This window comes from Eptesicus fuscus, chromosome 15 (genome assembly GCF_027574615.1).
Source record: "Eptesicus fuscus isolate TK198812 chromosome 15, DD_ASM_mEF_20220401, whole genome shotgun sequence".
NCBI lineage: Eukaryota > Metazoa > Chordata > Mammalia > Chiroptera > Vespertilionidae > Eptesicus > Eptesicus fuscus.
In genome coordinates, this window is record NC_072487.1 from 43388199 (window position 1) to 43406461 (window position 18263).

Below are 18263 nucleotides of genomic sequence, written 5' to 3' on the forward strand. Positions count from 1 at the left end.
GGTTGGTGGGTGTGACTTGGGCATAGCGAAGGTGCGGTCAATTTGCATATTTGTCTGTTATAAGGTAGGATGTTAATTTTGAAGACCTGCCCATGCCATTCTCCTATTTGCATATGCCACTTGGTTTAGTATGGTAGATTTTCATATACAACAGTCCCTAAGTCTTTTTGTTCTTCCTGGTATATATTTTTCAATTTCTATGACATTTTTTTTCTCTTCTTGCCAAGTCATTCAACCCTTAAGGCTCAGCTTGAATTTCTTTTCTATGAAATTTTCTCAGACAACTGCAGTCTATAGTAGTAATTTTGGTGTGAACTGAAACTGCTCTAAACTAAAATTTATTAATTAGATATATATACACATGTATATGTATATATATATATATCATATTAGATAGATAGATATAACATATGGCTGTATATTTAACAAGATATAGATATAGATATAGATAGATAGATAGATAGATATAGATAGATATAGATATATACCGCATGTACATAACAAGTCCTAGACTCTAAGTGTTTTACTTATGGGTGATGCCCTGGGGAACTTGGCCTATCCTATCTAATAATAGACAAATATGCAAATTGACCATACCTCTGACACACCCACAAGCCATGCCCACAAGCCACGCCCACCATCCAATCAGAGCGAGTATGCAAATTAACCCAAACCAAGATGGCTACAGCCACAGAGAGCAAGGTTTCCTAGGTAACAGAGGAAGCCAAGCTTTCCGCCTGCCCTTGCCAGGCCTAAGCCTCCACTCAAGCTACAAAGTTTCAATTATAGAAGGTAAATAAATTCAAACAAATGGTGGCAGAATGGAGCTTGAGAGAGCAGGCCAGGGTTGCCGCTGGCAACAGGGGAAGCAAAGCTTTCCGCACACCCTGGCGGGGCCCACCCGCTTAAGGCAACAAAGTTTCAATTATAACCCCAACACAAATGGCTGCCGGGCCTTGGAGGGAGCCCCAGGCTTGGCTCCGCTCCAGGCTACAAAGTTTCAATTGTAGAAGGAAAATAAATTCCAGATACCAGGGCCTCCGCTTGGGTTTCCAGGGGGCGTGGCCGGCCTGCAAACCACCACAGGCCCCTCGCTCAGGCCACCCCACACCCCAAGGGAACCCCCACCTGATCCGGGACGCCCTTCAGGGCAAACCAGCTGGCCCCCACCCCTGTACCAGGCCTCTATCCTATCTAATAAAAGAGTAATGTTCAGATTGATCATCACTGCAACACACAATATAGCTGCCCCCATGTGGTCAAAGATCCTGCCCCCATGTGGACACAAGATGGCCACCACAAGACGGCCAGCAGGAGAGGGCAGTTGGGAGGCACCTGGCCTGCAAGGGAGGGCAGTTGAGAAGGACCAGGCCTGCAAGGGAGGGCAGTTGGAGGTGATCAACCCTGCAGGAGAGGGCAGTTAGGGGTGACCAGGCCGGCAGAGGAGGGAAGTTGGGGGCAAACAGGCTGGCAGCAGAGTGGTTAGGGGATGATCAGGCTGGCAGGCAGAAGCGGATAGGGGCAATCAGGAAGGCAGGCAGGCAAGCAGTTGGGAGCCAGCAGTCCTGGATTGTGAGAGGGATGTCCCATATTGGAGAGGGTACAGGCTGGGCTGAGGGACAACCCCCCTCTGTGCACGAATTCCGTGCACCGGGCCTCTAGTTAATGCATAAGTAAAGAAGATCACAATTTGTCTTTTTTTTCTGCCTTTCTGTATCAGTATCCCCCATGCATTGGACAAAGTTTTGGACCTTCAATATCCAAGATTGGCTTTGCCCATCAGTGACTGATAATTAACTAAGTAAATGAGCTTTGGGTTTCATTTATCCCATTGCTTAAATCATTTTTGTTGTGTCCTTAGAATGCATTTCCAGATCTTTAATAGAACCTGTAAAACCCACTATAATCTAGCACTTATCTGCCTTTGAAGTGTCCCATCTTGCCCTTCTCACTGTCATTCTTTGTGCTCTCACCTTAAAGGAAATCATTCTGTTACCCGAGAATGCTGCTTTTATTTTATTTCTTTCCCCATCAGGGCTTTATTATTTTCTGTTCTCTCTTCTAGACTATTCTTTCTCTCACCCATTTATTTATCTTTGCTTTCTCAACTGTACTGCCCTATGTATTTCCCAGGCTATAGAAAAGATTAAACTTCTCCCTCTCCCTCTCCCTCTCCCTCTCCCTCTCCCTCTCCCTCTCCCTCTCCCTCTCCCTCTCCCTCTCCCTCTCCCTCTTCCTCTCCCTCTCCCTCTCCCTCTCCCTCTCCCTCTCCTTCTCTCCTTTGCTTCCACTGTCTGAAAATCACTGGAAAAAATATACTTGGGTGAGGATTAAAAGAAGGTATTTTATATTTGTAGAACTCTAGTTCTGGAACCCAAGTTACTTTGTAGGATCAGAAAAGGCATCCCCGAAGAAGTAATTGTACAGCTGGAACAGGAAAGGGCCACAGGAAACCCAAGCTGGGAAGCATGGGATGGGGATTAAAACCATAGGCTCTGCTATCTATTTTTTTGCATCTATGATAACATACCCTTAAAGTGTCTGGGTAACTTGTAACTTCCCTTTTTCTGGACCTCCTGGGGCACAATCAAATGTGCAGGGTGCCAGGACAGATACCACCAATTCCTTCATTATCATGTTAATTGTTCCTGCACCCACCTAAGTATGTGTCCATCATTTTACTTTTTATCCAATCCCAGGGGTTTCCCCGATTTGCTTTCTCCCGCCTCTCTAATCTATCACCAATGGATTTCATGTAACGCACCTACGTCCCTTCCTTTGATTGCAATGTATAAATACAGATGTAACCCGCCATTTCTCTGGTGCATTATCTCAATTCGTTGAGGTTCTGCTTCCCGGCATATGTTGACAGTTTGACTCAAATAAACTCACAAAAATTCTTAAAACAAACAAACAAAAAACCCCACACAGGCTCTGGTCAGATGGACTTAGATGTAAATCATAGTTCCTTATAACTACTAGTATATGACCTTGACAATTAACCTCTTCAATCACCACTTTTCTTACCGGAAAATTTGGGATTATGATAGTCTCCTACTGATAGGCTTTTTGTAAAGATGATGAGTGTAAACTTTAAGTCCAGATTAAAAGGAATCTATAATAATGCCAGCATTTTTGGATATGTTGAATTTCAGTGCCACTGAGATAGCCAGTGTGCTAGAAAGCAGTTTGCAAATGTGCTTCTCTATTTCAGGAGTGAGATCTGGGTGAATGATTTTTATTTGGGAGTCCTCAACACACACATAGAACTTGAGTTTCTGGATGGAATGGAATGGCCTAAGGAGAGCGTGAAGAATAAATTAGTAGACTTGGACCTCAACATTTAAAGGACGGGAACAAACAGAACCCCAGAAAAGGGTCTGAGAAAATGTCAGGGAAGTTATGGTGTATTATACTTGAAAAAGATAGATGGTCATTTTGGTGGAATCGGGGACTTCGTGACTGGCCTCTGCATTCCAGATCCACTATGCATGGGAATGAAATTGTGCTTTCGGAAAATGACAGCTGATTACATATCACAGACCTCCAAGGGTTTCTGACAGTCAAGTCCCTGAACATTGTATCTGTGAAAGTCAAGAGCCTCATGAACTTTTGGGGCTCCTGGTATGATCAGCATGACTGTTGAAACACAAAACTGGGTCATCTTGGTAGGACAGCACTGTTCACGATGTCATCGTTGGCAATAAAGCTATTCAGGCTTTAAAATTAAGTTTAAAATATAGAATTTTCCTTGACTACTGGTTCCTGAAGCAGTAAAATATGTACTTTGAGTTACACAGAGTTGTGGATGGTTTAATGAAAAGCAAGCACTCCATGAATGGTATAGAGATAAGAGACCTGCAGCCAATGGTGAGGTACCTTATGTGAAAATGCAAACGTAACAAGGGGTAAGGTTATCTCCTGGGATTGGATTTTTAAATAGAGTAGCTGGGATGCCCCGTAAAGCAACACTCAGTTTGTAAAGTCGGCTGTGCCCCTCCTCTGCATCCCTTTGCTGAATTTCATTCAGGTCTGGCTGAGAAAAGAGGACAAGAAATTTGTAATGAGATCTTTGCATAACAAACACATAGGATTCATACCTGAGGTGCAGAAAATGGCCATCTGCTAACAAGCCTCCATGAGTGGCCTGGCCATTTGTTGCAATCTCATGGGTGGGCTTAGATTTAATCTTACATAGATGAGCAAAGTGTTTCTGTTCTCATAAGGGAATCGCCTGTCGCCACGGGCTACTGTGGATGACGCTGGCAATAATGCAGGGACAGATAATTGCCCTTCTGCAGAGCTTCGGGTGGGTGGGGTCGCTCACTTAGTATGGCCCATGCTGCCTCCATTTCACCGGGCTGGGATCAAAAGGTGCTTAGCTTGAAGTGAAATGAATGAAATGAGAAACAGAAAGCCAGACTCCCGCCCCTCCTGGGCTCCTAACCCTGCTTCCCTAAGCTGGCAGTGTTTTGAAAGCTGCTCTGTCTGGCCTTTGAAATTGCATTCAAATCCTTCTCAGAAAGTCCTCTGACAGTAACCAATCTCATATGGTGAGGGCAGCTTGAGACTGAAACAGGAACACAGAACTGTGATGGGTCTATTGAATATACTAGAAGGCACCTTAAAGTGGAATAATACAATTGGTTTCAAAAGCTACACTCCCTCCCAAAAGTCACCAGCAAGGGTAAATTGGATGGGAATGCGTAAAAATTGAGTTCCGTGGGCTCTTTTCCCCGTGACGTGGTACTAGTAAATTTTCCTCAATCTCCTTTTATTTTCTGGCTTGCTCTTCTCTCATTCATATACTAGAGTAGAATATAAACAGCTGGTTCATTTGCAATCCATTATGACATTTATAATACTGCCATCCTCATAAAGACAAGGTTTATTGTTAGGGATATGCTATTTCCAGAGTCTAACAACTTGCTATCTGACAGAGTGTATATCCGGATTTTTAATTTATAATTCATCACAAGTTGGCCCACTTGAAACTGACCCCCCCCAAAAAAAAAACCCCGCAAACATGGGGATTTTTTTCTGTGCTTTTAAGAATAACAATTGAAACATGACCAATTACTCAAAACGAACCGGCTCCCTTTGTCTCTTTGGGGTAAAACTATTTTTAGCCAGTTCCTAGGTTTCCGTGAGCTGTACATTTTGACTCTGACACATCCCTCCTGGTATTTATACTTTTATTCATAAACTTGGAAATTGACAAGGTATTGTAAATAGTCTTTCAGGAAGCCCTATTTTAGGAACTGTGCAGCAAAGAGGGAAAGATTAGTTGCCTCCACCTTAATAGGTTGAAACCTCAGCCAGGGAGGAAAAAAAAAAAAAAAAAAGAGGTACGTATGTCTTTTTAACTAATACCATGTCATCTTCTTAATCATGCTGATTCTGAATAATTCAGCCGCTATGGAGGTTGCAGAGCCAGAATCTATCGCTCTGTCTCTCTCGGGAGTGGTGGGGGGAGGAGTTTATTATGACTGAGCCTGACAGGAGAGAGCTCTGGCAGGTTAATTGCTACAGCAGGACTAGCTGGGAGTTTGCTGGTGATATATAGCGACTAAAGGGAGTGCAGGGGATTGACTGTGCCTGTTACAGCACAAATATCTTCATGCGCCTCAGGTTCCCCAGAAAGATATGAGAAATAAATGTTCGCTGTTCATTTTCTGTCTGCACAATACAAATAGCCTCCGGCTGAACATGGCGACTGCAGCACAGAGAATTAAAAAAAAAGAAGCAGCAGCAGCAGAGGAAATTTGCAAATTGACATTATTAGAAACATTCCTGCCTGAAAGTGCTGAAAATCAATTTCAATATAGTTTGCATTTTAATGAATTGCCAAAGAGATAAATCAGCTGTGTTTGAGGAACGCTTGCCTGGCAATGATGTTTTCTTATCACATCTTGTCTGAACTGATAGCATGTAAAATGAAGCCAGTGTTAATTGAAGGCGTGGAAAATGTAACTGCTAGTTAATGAAGTAAATGCATGCTAGTTACGCAGAATTAGAAATTTGCCTTAATGTACCAACTCGAACATGGTCTTCCTGCTCTTTCAGCTCCGCATTCCGAAGTAGCACTGCTCAGTGTTATAAATGGCTGAAAGACAAAGCAACGTTGTCGCTAAAGGCCACTGCGTTTCAGTCCCCCAGTGGTAACAGGATGCAAATACTGTTGTTTTTATTTTGCACCGTGAACGACAAATTTCAATTCCCGAACCTTGGGAGAAGGCAGAATCTCACACTTGCTTCTATTAAGAAAATAAACAACATAACCCTTCAATCCATCAGCTGTTTGCATGGTTTAAAGTTACCTAGCTGACAGAGGAAATGGGTTTGTTAGTGTTGTCAAAGTTGTAGCTTCTCCATGTCATATCTGTCAGTGCTCACTCAGCACGTAGTATATGCTCACTCAAATATTATTGAGTGAAGGGACGGATGGATGATTGCCCTCCTTTGGTCTCTGTCTCTGAATAGCGAAGAATCATTATATTTCCCACTATGCATATATACATGTTTAACAAACATAAAAGGCATTAGGTACCACACTCTGGATTAGCATTTGTAGAATGTACCTGGCCCTGGCTGGTTTTGCTCAGGGGTTAGAGTGTCAGCCCAAAGACCAGAGGGTCGCGGGTTCGATTCCCAGTCAAGGGCAAGTACCTGGGTTGCAGTTTTGATCTCTGGGAGGCAACCAATTGCTCTCTCTCTCTCTTTCTTTCTCTCTCTCTCTCTCTCTCTCTCTCTCTCTCTCTCTCTCTCGTCTCTCTCCCTCCCTTCCACTCTCTCTTAAAAAATCAATAGAAAAAATATCTTCAGGTGAAGATTAAAAAAAAAGAATGTACCTGCATTTTTTTCTCATGTCTTCCGCAAGGCTATGCTCCAGCTCCAACTTTGTATTATTCTTACTAATTGCATTTCACTCTCCTGTAGGTCATGAGTTTTCTTTCTTTTTTTAACTGTGTAAAACAAAATAAACAAGACAATCTTTCACTTGGAAAATAATTTCTTGAAAAGTAACAAATGACATAACATTTGGAAAAGTAAAATTAGGCAGCAGCAAAGGAGGCAATTTGTTATCTGAGTGTTTCTAATCTGGAGGTCGCTGAGGTGTCCTCTACTTCCTGTCAATGAAATGGAAAGCCTTCCCTTATTAGAAACATTTGGCCAATGCAAGACTTGCTCTCCATAATGCAATTCATAGGAGGCTTTCATTCTTCTTAAATGTTTAATCTCATCACTAGTGTGTCAAATAACTAAACATTAAAATTTTAATTGTAAGGAATTCATAATTAATTACCTTTATGTAACAAGGAGACATGTCCTAATAGGTAGAAAATAGCCCCATTAGATATTAATCATGGAAAAATTGGAAGGTCTAATACAGCTTGCCATCTGCTGAATTAACAGGAGGTTATAGGTAAGTTATCGACTCTTAGTCTTTCTCATTGAGAATTAAGTGAGAAACAATTTTGACGCCTAATCGTTACAGTCTATTTTTAACTGCTTTTCTTTGCTGGACCCTTTAAAGTCAATTATCCCCCACAAGCCAATTTCAAGCCAGAAAATACCTTGGTTTTTACAAGTCTCTCTGGTGTCCCCTCCCCTCGCTCAGCCTCATCGTTCACCTCCCAAGCAAAGAGCTCTCTGTGGAGCAGGGAGAGAGGAAAGAGATCCCCCACTGCTTTGCCTCTGGCCCTTGGCTCCATGACAGGGAAAGCGGCTCATTGCTGAAGCCAGAGAACTGGAGCCATTGAGAAGGTGAAGGTCAAAAACAATGAGACTGTGTATTTTGGAGGCTATACTTGTGTGTCTTGCTGGCTTGTTCTTGCTTTGCACACGGTTATATCTCTAACATTGAAAAATGTGGCCACGGTTCTGTTGTGCTGGCCACCTGTGGTCCTGTTCAGCTCAGCAGCATCTTCTAGTACCTACTCGGGGAACGTGACGGAAAGCACAGTCTGTGAGAATATTGAAGTGATGTCGCTGCAAAAGCCCTGGACCTCAGTCACAAGCTTCCACTCAAATCCCACCTCTTCCGTTCACTCTGTGTGCTCCTCAGCAAAGTTTCATACTGTCTAAAAATACTGTGTGTATTGCTTTAATTAGACAGTTATGTTCTGAGCCTCAGTTTCCTTTTCCGTAAAATGAGTACAGGGCCACCTGCTTTATAACTCTTTTGGGATTGCTGGAAAGTTACGTGGTATGGAAATTGTACATTATCACTCTGATATAAGATAGGCACCAATTGCAGCACTAACAGAAATATGAATAGTCATGGTTTCACAAGGAGTAAGGATGTTAATACGTTAAAACTGGAAAAATCAAGAAAGACCTTTTTTTTTTCTTTTTGGTAAGATGAGATAGTAAGCTGTAATGTCCACTTTCTGGAGATGTATCTCGTATTTATGTAAAAACTCTTGGTAATTACAGATTCTAAAATTAAATGCCTCACTTTCATTAATTTTTTAAAATATTTGGACAAAATTATATATAGCATGGAGCTAAATCTCTCTTGCCATTAAGATCAGGGCTCTATTTATTAACTTGTTAACATCTTCTCACCCTGATTATCTCATGTAACCATGGAGTGAGTCAAATATAAACCCCTCACACAACCAGATTCTATAAACATCATATATAAAACATGGAGTTATTTAATAAACATGAGGCGTTAAAGTGATGAATTCTTACAGTAAACCCAAGGGTAAAGAGCCTTTAAAAATTAATCTAATTCTCCCTGAGATGCTTTTCTAGAGAAATCATGACATGGTGTGCAGCCACGCTGGCTTTGAAAAACCATTGCTAGCAGCTATTTTTTCTGATCATTTAAAATGCCAGTTGCAGGTGTCAGAGGGGTAATTGGCCTGGGCTTGAACTGGAAACCCTATTACATAAAAGGCGTGGAACTTTTTTCCTTTTATTGATTTCATTCAATTTAATATAAGCAATATTTTAAAGTAGGTACCAAAAACTACATACTAACCAAACTTCAAATTTATCAGCATCTTACATCTGTCTAATTAAAGCAATACACGTAGTATTTTTAGACAGTTTTATTGAGGTGTAATGGATACACCAAAAAAAATTGGACGTATTTAATGAATACAACTTGGTAAATTTAGAGACATGCCTCTGCCCATGAAGCCATCACCAGCATCAAGGTAAGAAACATATCCTTCACCTCCAAAGTCTCCTCCTGCCGCTTTGTTTATTTGTTTGTGTGGTAAGAACACTACACATGAGATCTATCCTCATAATTTTTAAGTGTATAATACTGAACTGTGGGCACTATGTTGTACAGAAGATTTCTAGAACTTACTCATTTTGCATATCTGAAACTGTGTGCCTGTTAAACATCTCCCCTTCCTCAACCCTGGTAACCACCATTCTACTCTCTAAGAGTTTCACCATTTTAGATACCTCATAAATCATGCAGTATTTATCCTTCTGTGACTGGCTAATATCACTTAGCATAATGTTTTCCAGGTACATTAACGTTGCAGATGGCAGGATTTCCCTTTTTAAGGCTGAATAATATTCCATGTTATGTATATATCACATTTTCTTTATCCATTTATCTGCAAATGGACATTTAGGTTGTTTCCATCTCTTGGCAATTGTGAATCATGCTGAGATGAACATGGAAATGCAGGTATCTCTTTGAGATCCTGATTCCAATTCTTTTGGCTATATTTCCAGAGCGAGATATTTAAGGTAGTTCTATTTTTAATTTTTTGGGAGCCTCCATACTGTTTTCCATAGCTTCTGTGCCATTTTACATTCCCATCAACAGTGTATACAGGTTCCAATTTTTCCACATTCTCACCACCACTTGTTATCTTTAGGTTTTTTATAATAGCCATCCTAACAGCTGTGAGGTGATATCTCAATGTGGTTTTGATTTGCATTTCCATGATGATTAGTGATATTGAATACCTACAATACCTAACAATGTGGGTGAATTCCTCAGGTTTTAGGTTCCTCAAAATGTCTTGAGGTTCTTCTTTTCCATCTCCCCTGAAAGCAACCTTCATTCCTTGCCATGAACCACGTAAGCAAGGTACTAGGCTGGTTTTCCAAGGGGCTTAAAAAAACGGATTTTAATGAGAGAGAGAGAGAGAGAGAAAGAGAGAGATGAGAGAGAGAGAGAGAGAGAGAGAGAGAGAGAGAGAGAGAGAGAGAGAGAGAGAGATTTGTTGCTCCAACCACCCATGCATTCATTGGTTGACTCCCACATGTGCCCTGACTGGGATAAAACCTCCAATCTTCATGCATTGAGACCATGCTTGCTCCAACCAACTGAGCTACTTGGCCAGGGCCCCAAGGGGCTTTTTTAGACTCTAAAGTCAATGTTAATTCCTTAGGGCTTTCTGGTGAAATCCAGAGTCTGTGCGTGTTTCATTCAAACATGGCATTCTAGTCAGTCTTGTTTGATAAAACCAATTACCAATTGTGTCCTATTACAAAAAGAACAGATTCTTACTGAATTCATGCAAATAATCATATTGTCATGAGAGTAATAATACGAATTCAGAGTCTCTAAATCTCTGGAGGGATAAGTCAGGTAGGGAGAAAAATATAAATGTTTCAACATTGCTATAACAGTACTAAGTTAGAAGTTATTTAAGAGAAAACAAGTTTTCTTATATCTGGAAAAGAAAAAGATTTTAAAAAATCAGCAATATTTCCAACAAAAAGTTATAAAAATAATGATTGCCCTCAGTTCATCCAGTCCCATATAATCAATTCTTATTTATCTTGATCGTGTCAGAAGTTTATGAACCTAATTGTTCCTTAGAGCTTCACAAATCTTTATCTAACTTAGAGGTATGATCTGAAAGTTTATTATCAAGAAACTGTTTAGAATAAGTCAGAGTCTTTTCTATGGATCTTTCTAAAGATGAAACATTTTCAAAAGCATCAGAGTAATATAACATTTTAATATTTTAAGATAACAATTAGACTTACAAATAAAATTATATCAGAACTCTGCAGACTTTTTGGAGATTTTTATAAAAACCTTAAATATTTATTTTAGTAGTAATAATACATATATACACACAGAATGCAATTATTTCCTTAGTTGACAAAGCTTCCTGTGTAATTTAAGTATATGGGCCTGATTAGTTTTAAGTATTTCCCCTGTCAGGAGAGCAAACAAGCCCTTTGAGGTGTTCCCGGGGCCCATTGGAACAACCCAAAGCCATTTCTAGGTTAAGAAAATATTCCTTTAAGATTTAAATACAGGAGCCTAGTTTGTTTGGCTCAGTGGATAGAGTGTCGGCCTGTGGACAGAAGGGTCCTGGGTTTGATTCCAGTCAAGGGTACATGCCGGGTTGCAGGCTCGATCCCCAGTGGGGGGCCTGCAGTAGGCAGCCGATCAATGATTCATTCTCATTATTGATGTTTCTATCTCTCTCTCCCTCTCCCTTCCTCTCTGAAATCAATAAAAATATATTTTAAAAAATTTAAACACTGGGAAGTTTGTCAAACACACTTGACCAAAAAGATTATATATCATTATGAAACAATATTAAATTATTCATTTACCCATAGTTACAATAAAAAGGTCTTTTATTTTTAATTTTTGTATCAATTTTATTTGGCTTTTTATTTTGTTTGTTTATTCTAGTATCACACATAATAGATAAACACATGCTTACGAACCCCCTACCCAACCAGAGAACAGACATTGCTAGCAAGTCTCCTAGCCCTCTGGGTCTCCCTCCCCTCCCCCGTCCCGTGCCCTGCCTCCCTCCACAGGGGGAAACCACTAGCTAGAGATTTTTTATGTTTTGTTTTTCTTTGGGTTTATTGGGGTGATATTGGTTAATAGGATCATATATGTTTCAGGTATGGATTTCTATGTTATAAGATCTGTATTTTGCACCATGTGCCCACCCAAAGTCATATCATCTTTCTATTAGGCCCCCGCCATCCCCTACCTGCCCTCCCCCTTCTCTCGGGCAACTACCACACTGCTATTTGTGTCCACCGGTTTCAGTTTATATCCCACATATGAGTAAAATCATATGGTTCATAGCTTTTTCTGCCTGACTTATTTCACAAAAGGACTTCTAACAGCTTGAAAAAGAATCAAACTCTTATTCTGCATTAACTTACTTTTGATATTTAAATTCATTTACTTAATCATATTTCAATCTTATTCAGCTTAACTATATACACAATTTTTTCAAGATATTTCTTCATAGAGCTTCTACAACTTTCTTAGTCCCTCTTAGTTTTCCTCTTCTTACTCATTCAAAAATAACCAACCTTATTTTAAGACAAACCTTGATCTTTTAATAGCTTCAAAAATGTATTTCCATACCATATACCTTCTATTACTAAAAAACATACAGTTTCTTTCTATCTTAATTAGAAATCTTAACTCTTAGGAACCTCAATTTCTAATGACAACTAAAAATAAAGCAGTTAGTGTTCTTTGGATTGATATATTTATGAACACATTTAATAACTTTTAAAAATATATTTCTTCATTGTGCATTTTTTTAATGTGGCATAAGACTTGTTTACTAATGGACCCAATATCTTTAGTTTCTCTATAATAAACAGGGCATAGATAAACCTATTTTAGTAATTAATGTTTCCAAATAAGATAAAATAATGAAGCTCCAAGAGGACTTTGATTAGCCATGGCTTCCATAGGCATACATAGTCCATATTTTCATCTACCTATCTGAGTTGTAATACTGGGTCTGAGGCCTGCAGGAGAGGGCAGTTGGGGGTGATCAGGCCTGAAAGGGAGGGCAGTTGGGGGTGACCAGGCCGGCAGGGGAGGGCAGTTAGGGGCAACCAGGCTGCCAAGGGAGGGCAGTTAGGGGTGACCAGGCCAGCAGGGGAGGGCAGTTGGGGGTGACCAGACTGCCAAGGGATGGCAGTTAGAGGTGACCAGGCCAGCAGGGTAGGGTAGTTAGGGGCAATTGGGCTGGCAGGGGAGCAGTTAGGTGTCGATCAGGCTGGGAGGGGAGTGGTTAGGGGGTGATCAGGCCAGCAGGCAGAAGCAGTTAGGGGCAATCAGGCAGGCAGGCAGGCGAGCAGTTGGGAGCCAGAAGTCCTGCACTGTGAGAGGGATGTCCAACTACCTGTTTACCCGATCCCACCAGGATCGGGCCTAAACGGGCAGTTGGACATCCCTCGAGGAATCCCAAGTTGGAGAGGTTGCAGGCTGGGCTGAGGGACACACCCACCCCCCCTGCATGAATTTCGTGCACTGGGCCTCTATTATTCATGGTAAAGTGAGAAACTGTAACATTTGGTTTTATTTATCAATTTTTAAGGGCATACTATTTTTTTTCTTATATTTTTATTTCTTGGCATTACTCACAGGTCAAAATATTGAGATATTACAGGCTAATTCTCTTTTGCAACAATATAGTATAGAGCATTTTACTGAGAGTGGTTAGGTCCGGGATTTGCCATTTGTGATGCATCTAATTACCTGTTCCACTTAGGAAAAATAATTTAAAAATCTCTTAATAACTACTTCAGCCCCAGATCTCATAAGACTAAACATTTCTACAATTTTCTTATTCTAGATTTTTTACTTAGCTGTGTCAATTCACAGTAATGTCAGAAAATGAAATTCTGAAAATACTGTCATTAATACTCTAAGTGTGGGAGAAACTGAGGAGTTGTCTACAGAGCCTTTTGTGGCTGTTCAAGTATCTCTCCAATAAGATTGATTTAAGAAACGACATATGTAAAAGATGAAAAGAGAGCCATGTGACAACAGGGAAATTATACTAATAAAGCTAAAACTCAGCATCAGATGAAACTTACGATAAATGATAAATTTATAATAATATGAGTTATGATGAAAATGAAAAAAAAAACCCCACAAAGATGGCATTTGATGATTGAAATACTTAAGACTCACACAAGTGTAGTCCCTACCATGCACCTGTGCTTTTAGCGGTTTAGCGGGTCCCACTCTGATCTACCTCTTGGAGTGAAGAGATTATGGGATTCAGGGGATGTGCCCAAATGGATCAGATCCCTTGATGCTGGTAGTTTGGCACTGTGAAGCCTCAAGCCTGCTTTCAGTGCCTGCAGCGACCTCTTCCCTTGATCTGTACTCACAAGGGTAGATGGCCAACACATAGCTGTTTGCAGGGGATGGGTGTAGTTTGCATGTGTGGGCTGAAGTATTCATGAAGGAATACAGGATGGAGTCAGGGCTGGGAAGTGAAGTGGGGTGGGCCAAGGACAGGCTTCCTGTTCATGTAATTGTGCTGTCACAGGACCTGCACTTAGTTGAATGTTCTGCTATTGATGTGTTAATAGTCTTAATAATTACATCTTGGAATTTGTGTTTCAAAAGTGAAATCTAATATGACAGTGGAGCATGTATGTAAGCAAAGGACATACATGCGGTATGCAGGCTCATTACTGTTCCTTGCCACCCTGTTTGCATGCCAGCATTCATAGTGCCCATGAGCACAGAATTTAGTAGATCCATAATACATGGGAATTCAGTGAGACACAAAGTAAATACAGGTATGCATGTTAGGTCTGTGACTAAGTGGGGGTACTGACAGCCCTGAGAGGCCATGCTTTCCATTTGAACCAGAACTTACTTTAAACACAGAAAGAAAGCAATTATGTTCTAAGAAACATGATTGACCGAGGAACACTATCATATTCTTTTCTTATTCATGTTACTTCTCTTTATTAGCCAACAATTCAGACTGAAAGTGATAACATGGAAGGAAAGAGAAAGATTGGTCAATCAATAGTTCCTTTCCCTTTTAGCTCTTTCTTACTCAAGAGTAGGCTGAAAGTAGACATTTTTGGTAGATGTGCATATATGTATGAATATGTATATGTAATTGACTAAAGGTTAGGTATAAAATTTCAACAGTTAGTGGAAGGAGCTATTATGCTTTCTTTTCATTTATCCTAAAACTGACTACATATCAGAATCACCTAGGAAAGCAAAAACAAAATCCAGATGTCAGAGTCCCATCTCTGAAGATTCTCAGTGGGTTCTGGATTTCCGCTACGTTTAAAAATGTCCACCGGTGCCCCTACTGTGGTACCACAGTGTAAAACCTCTGCTTTAAAGTATATACTAATTGATCATATTATCATTTGACAGTTATATTAGTAGGTTGTACTTTTGATGGATAAGTCTGATGCCAACTATATTCCCCACTCAAAAGGGGGGAAAAAAGGAACTAGTACTCTCTACTGTCACTTGGTGGCAGTATACATGTATTGCAAGGACAATTCTTGTGTGACGCCAATTTAAGAAAATATTTTAGAATAGGAAGACCAACCTTATAGAGAGATCTTCTAGTCAAGCTTCCAACTTTCATAATTCTGAAAATTAGGCCCATATAGATGAAGTGATTGATCTCCAGTCAAAGAGAGTCAGTGAAAGCATATGAAATTTTAAAAATTTCTCTACACTTTTCATTTAGTGCTATTTCTATCAACTTCAAATAATAGCTTAAACTTCGGTGTGACAGATATGACATTGAATTGTTGCTCGAGTTTATTGCTTAGTAAATTACTAAAAACACATCAAACCTTGCTTTTCACGTAGGTAAAGTGGTGAGGCTAGATTAATATAGAGTATAAGATAGCCTGGCACTGTTCTTAACACATATAAGTACTAAAAATGTTTCATTCTTATTCTTTTTAAACAATCTTCATCCACTTAATAAAAATGCCTTTCAGTTCATAAAACACCCAAGGACTGACAGTGTTTTGGCAAGATATATGGGACATTTTTTCCTTACTTTGATCTGATATTTGAACTGCACTTAAACATCAACATCTCTTGCTTAGATTTTATCAATGAATTCAATAGAATAATTTTAAAAGGAAATATGCAGGAATTAAGCTGCCTGATTCTCATGAAATATAATTTGATAGTGGTGCATGGAATCATAAACAGTATTTTGAGCGGGAGTCCACATTGGAAATGAGTAACCTATACTCTCATTCTCCTATTAAGAATAATTGGAATCCTTTCAAATGTGCTTTAGACAGTTATTTTTTTCTGACTCATTTATGCTACCCAAAAAAAAAAAAATCTCCTGAATTTTTGTTTAAAAGTCTTTAAAATAAATTTTGCAACTTTGGCCTATAGGATTCTCACAGATGAAGTTTAGCTAAACATGAGCTCATGATCTAAATTACACAATAATGAGAAAATTGGCTAAAATGTGAGTAAATCAGCAAAAAGAATCATTATCATAATTAGATTCCCAAGGCCATCAGAACTTGAAAATATCAGTGCAAGGTAGAAAGTAAATATATAAATTAGAACTTGAGCAAGGAATCAGAATATTTTAAAAGGCTGGGCAAAATATTTTTTAAATGTAAAAAAATACATTTCATTCATTGATAAAGTTGAACACTTACTGGTTGTATAAAACAGCAGATTAAACATGAAAGGAAAGAGTGAAATAATGCTACTGTTAGCAATATGGCCGATCAGGTTTTCTGCCTAATTATATAAGTAAGTTGATTTTGAAAAAAAAAATTACAAAATTTTTTTGAGTTATTGGTCCTACAGTAAGTAGGGGATATTTAAAAGAGCACCTCTCCAAAGAAAAGTGAGAGGTAGAAAAGACAGGGTAGTCTGCCAAAATATTTATTGCTATGGGGTGAATTAAGCCTTGGGCCAGCACCACTGTGGAGGAGCTGGCTCTTACATGTTTACATTAGCCCTAAATCTTCAAGAGGATTTAAACATTTATAACTAAAAAGATTTGTTAAAATTAATGACTAAGTGTTTGAACTGACATCAGAAAAGCAAAGCAATACACCCAGAGAGCATAGAAGGAAATGGATAATAAACATATAAGTAGAACTTAATAAAAAAAAAAAAAAAAGTATAAAATTCAGGTGATCTGTTAGGTCAGAATGGTATTCTTTTAAAAGACTTGAATACAGGCCAGCTGATATGGCTCATTGGTTGAGCATCCCTCTTCCTGTGAACCAGGAGGTCACTGTTCGATTCCCAGTCAGGGTCTGAGATTCAATTCTGGCCAAGGGCACATGCCCAGATTGCAGGCTCAATCCCTAGTAGGGAGCATGCAGCTGATCAAAGATTTTGTCTCATCATTTATGTTTCTATCTCTCTCTCCCTCTCCCTTTCTTTCTGAAATCAATAAGAATATATTTTAAAAAGACAGTTAAGCACTTTGATTAAGAAAAATGAAGATATAAATAAATAATACACTGAAAGAATGGAACCAGTGTTACAGCAAAGATTATAAACATTTGAATTGCCAGTAAATCTGAACATTCATGTAAAATGGACAATTTTGTAGCAACTAAAGTTTCTCAAAATGATGCAGAAGAAAATATATATGTGGAAGAGTTATTTAACCAGTAAATAAATTAAATCATTAGTTTACAATCTTCTACCAAGAAAATAATAGACACATTATTTGGTTGGTTAATTCTACCAAACTTCTAGAAATAGATAATGCCAATCTTTTTGTTTTTTTAAAAATATATTTTATTGATTTTTTTACAGAGAGGAAGAGAGAGGGATAGAGAGTTAGAAACATCGATGAGAGACAAACATCGATCAGCTGCCTCTTGCACACCTCCTACTGGGGATGTGCCCACAACCAAGGTACATGCCCTTGACTGGAATCGAACCTGGGACCCTTGAGTCCTCGGGCTGACGCTCTATCCACTGAGCCAAACCAGTTTCGGCAAATGCCAATCTTAATGAAGAAAAATTCTAGAGAGTTTGGGGAAAATGCTCTTTTATTCATCTTATAAAGTGTATGTAATTTTGATCCTGAAAATAGATAAGGATCATAAGGAAAAAGAAATTTACTGGTCAAATTTAGTTGTGAACATAAAACTAAATATTTTAAACTATTATATTAGCTACCTAAGTTCGCCAGAATGAGCAAAAACATGACCAACTTGGGTCATCCTGTAGACATAAAGGTGATTTAATGTCAGGAATATATAAATTTAATTCAACACATTTATTTCTTCCATTTGTTTGTTTTTTAATTTACTTGACACTCTATTGAGCTCTCTTGTCCTAGGCACTGTCCTAAGTGGTTTATATATTTATTCTTTTAAACTCCCTACTGTTCCTGGGAGAAGCTCCTATGTTTGCTTCCATTTTTCAGGTGAAAGACTCCAACCCCTAGAATGGTGAGGTAATATTCACAAGATTGTGTGTATGGTCAGTGGTGAAATCAGAAGAACTCCAGAGTCTGTGCTCAGAACCAGTGCCCCATAGGGAC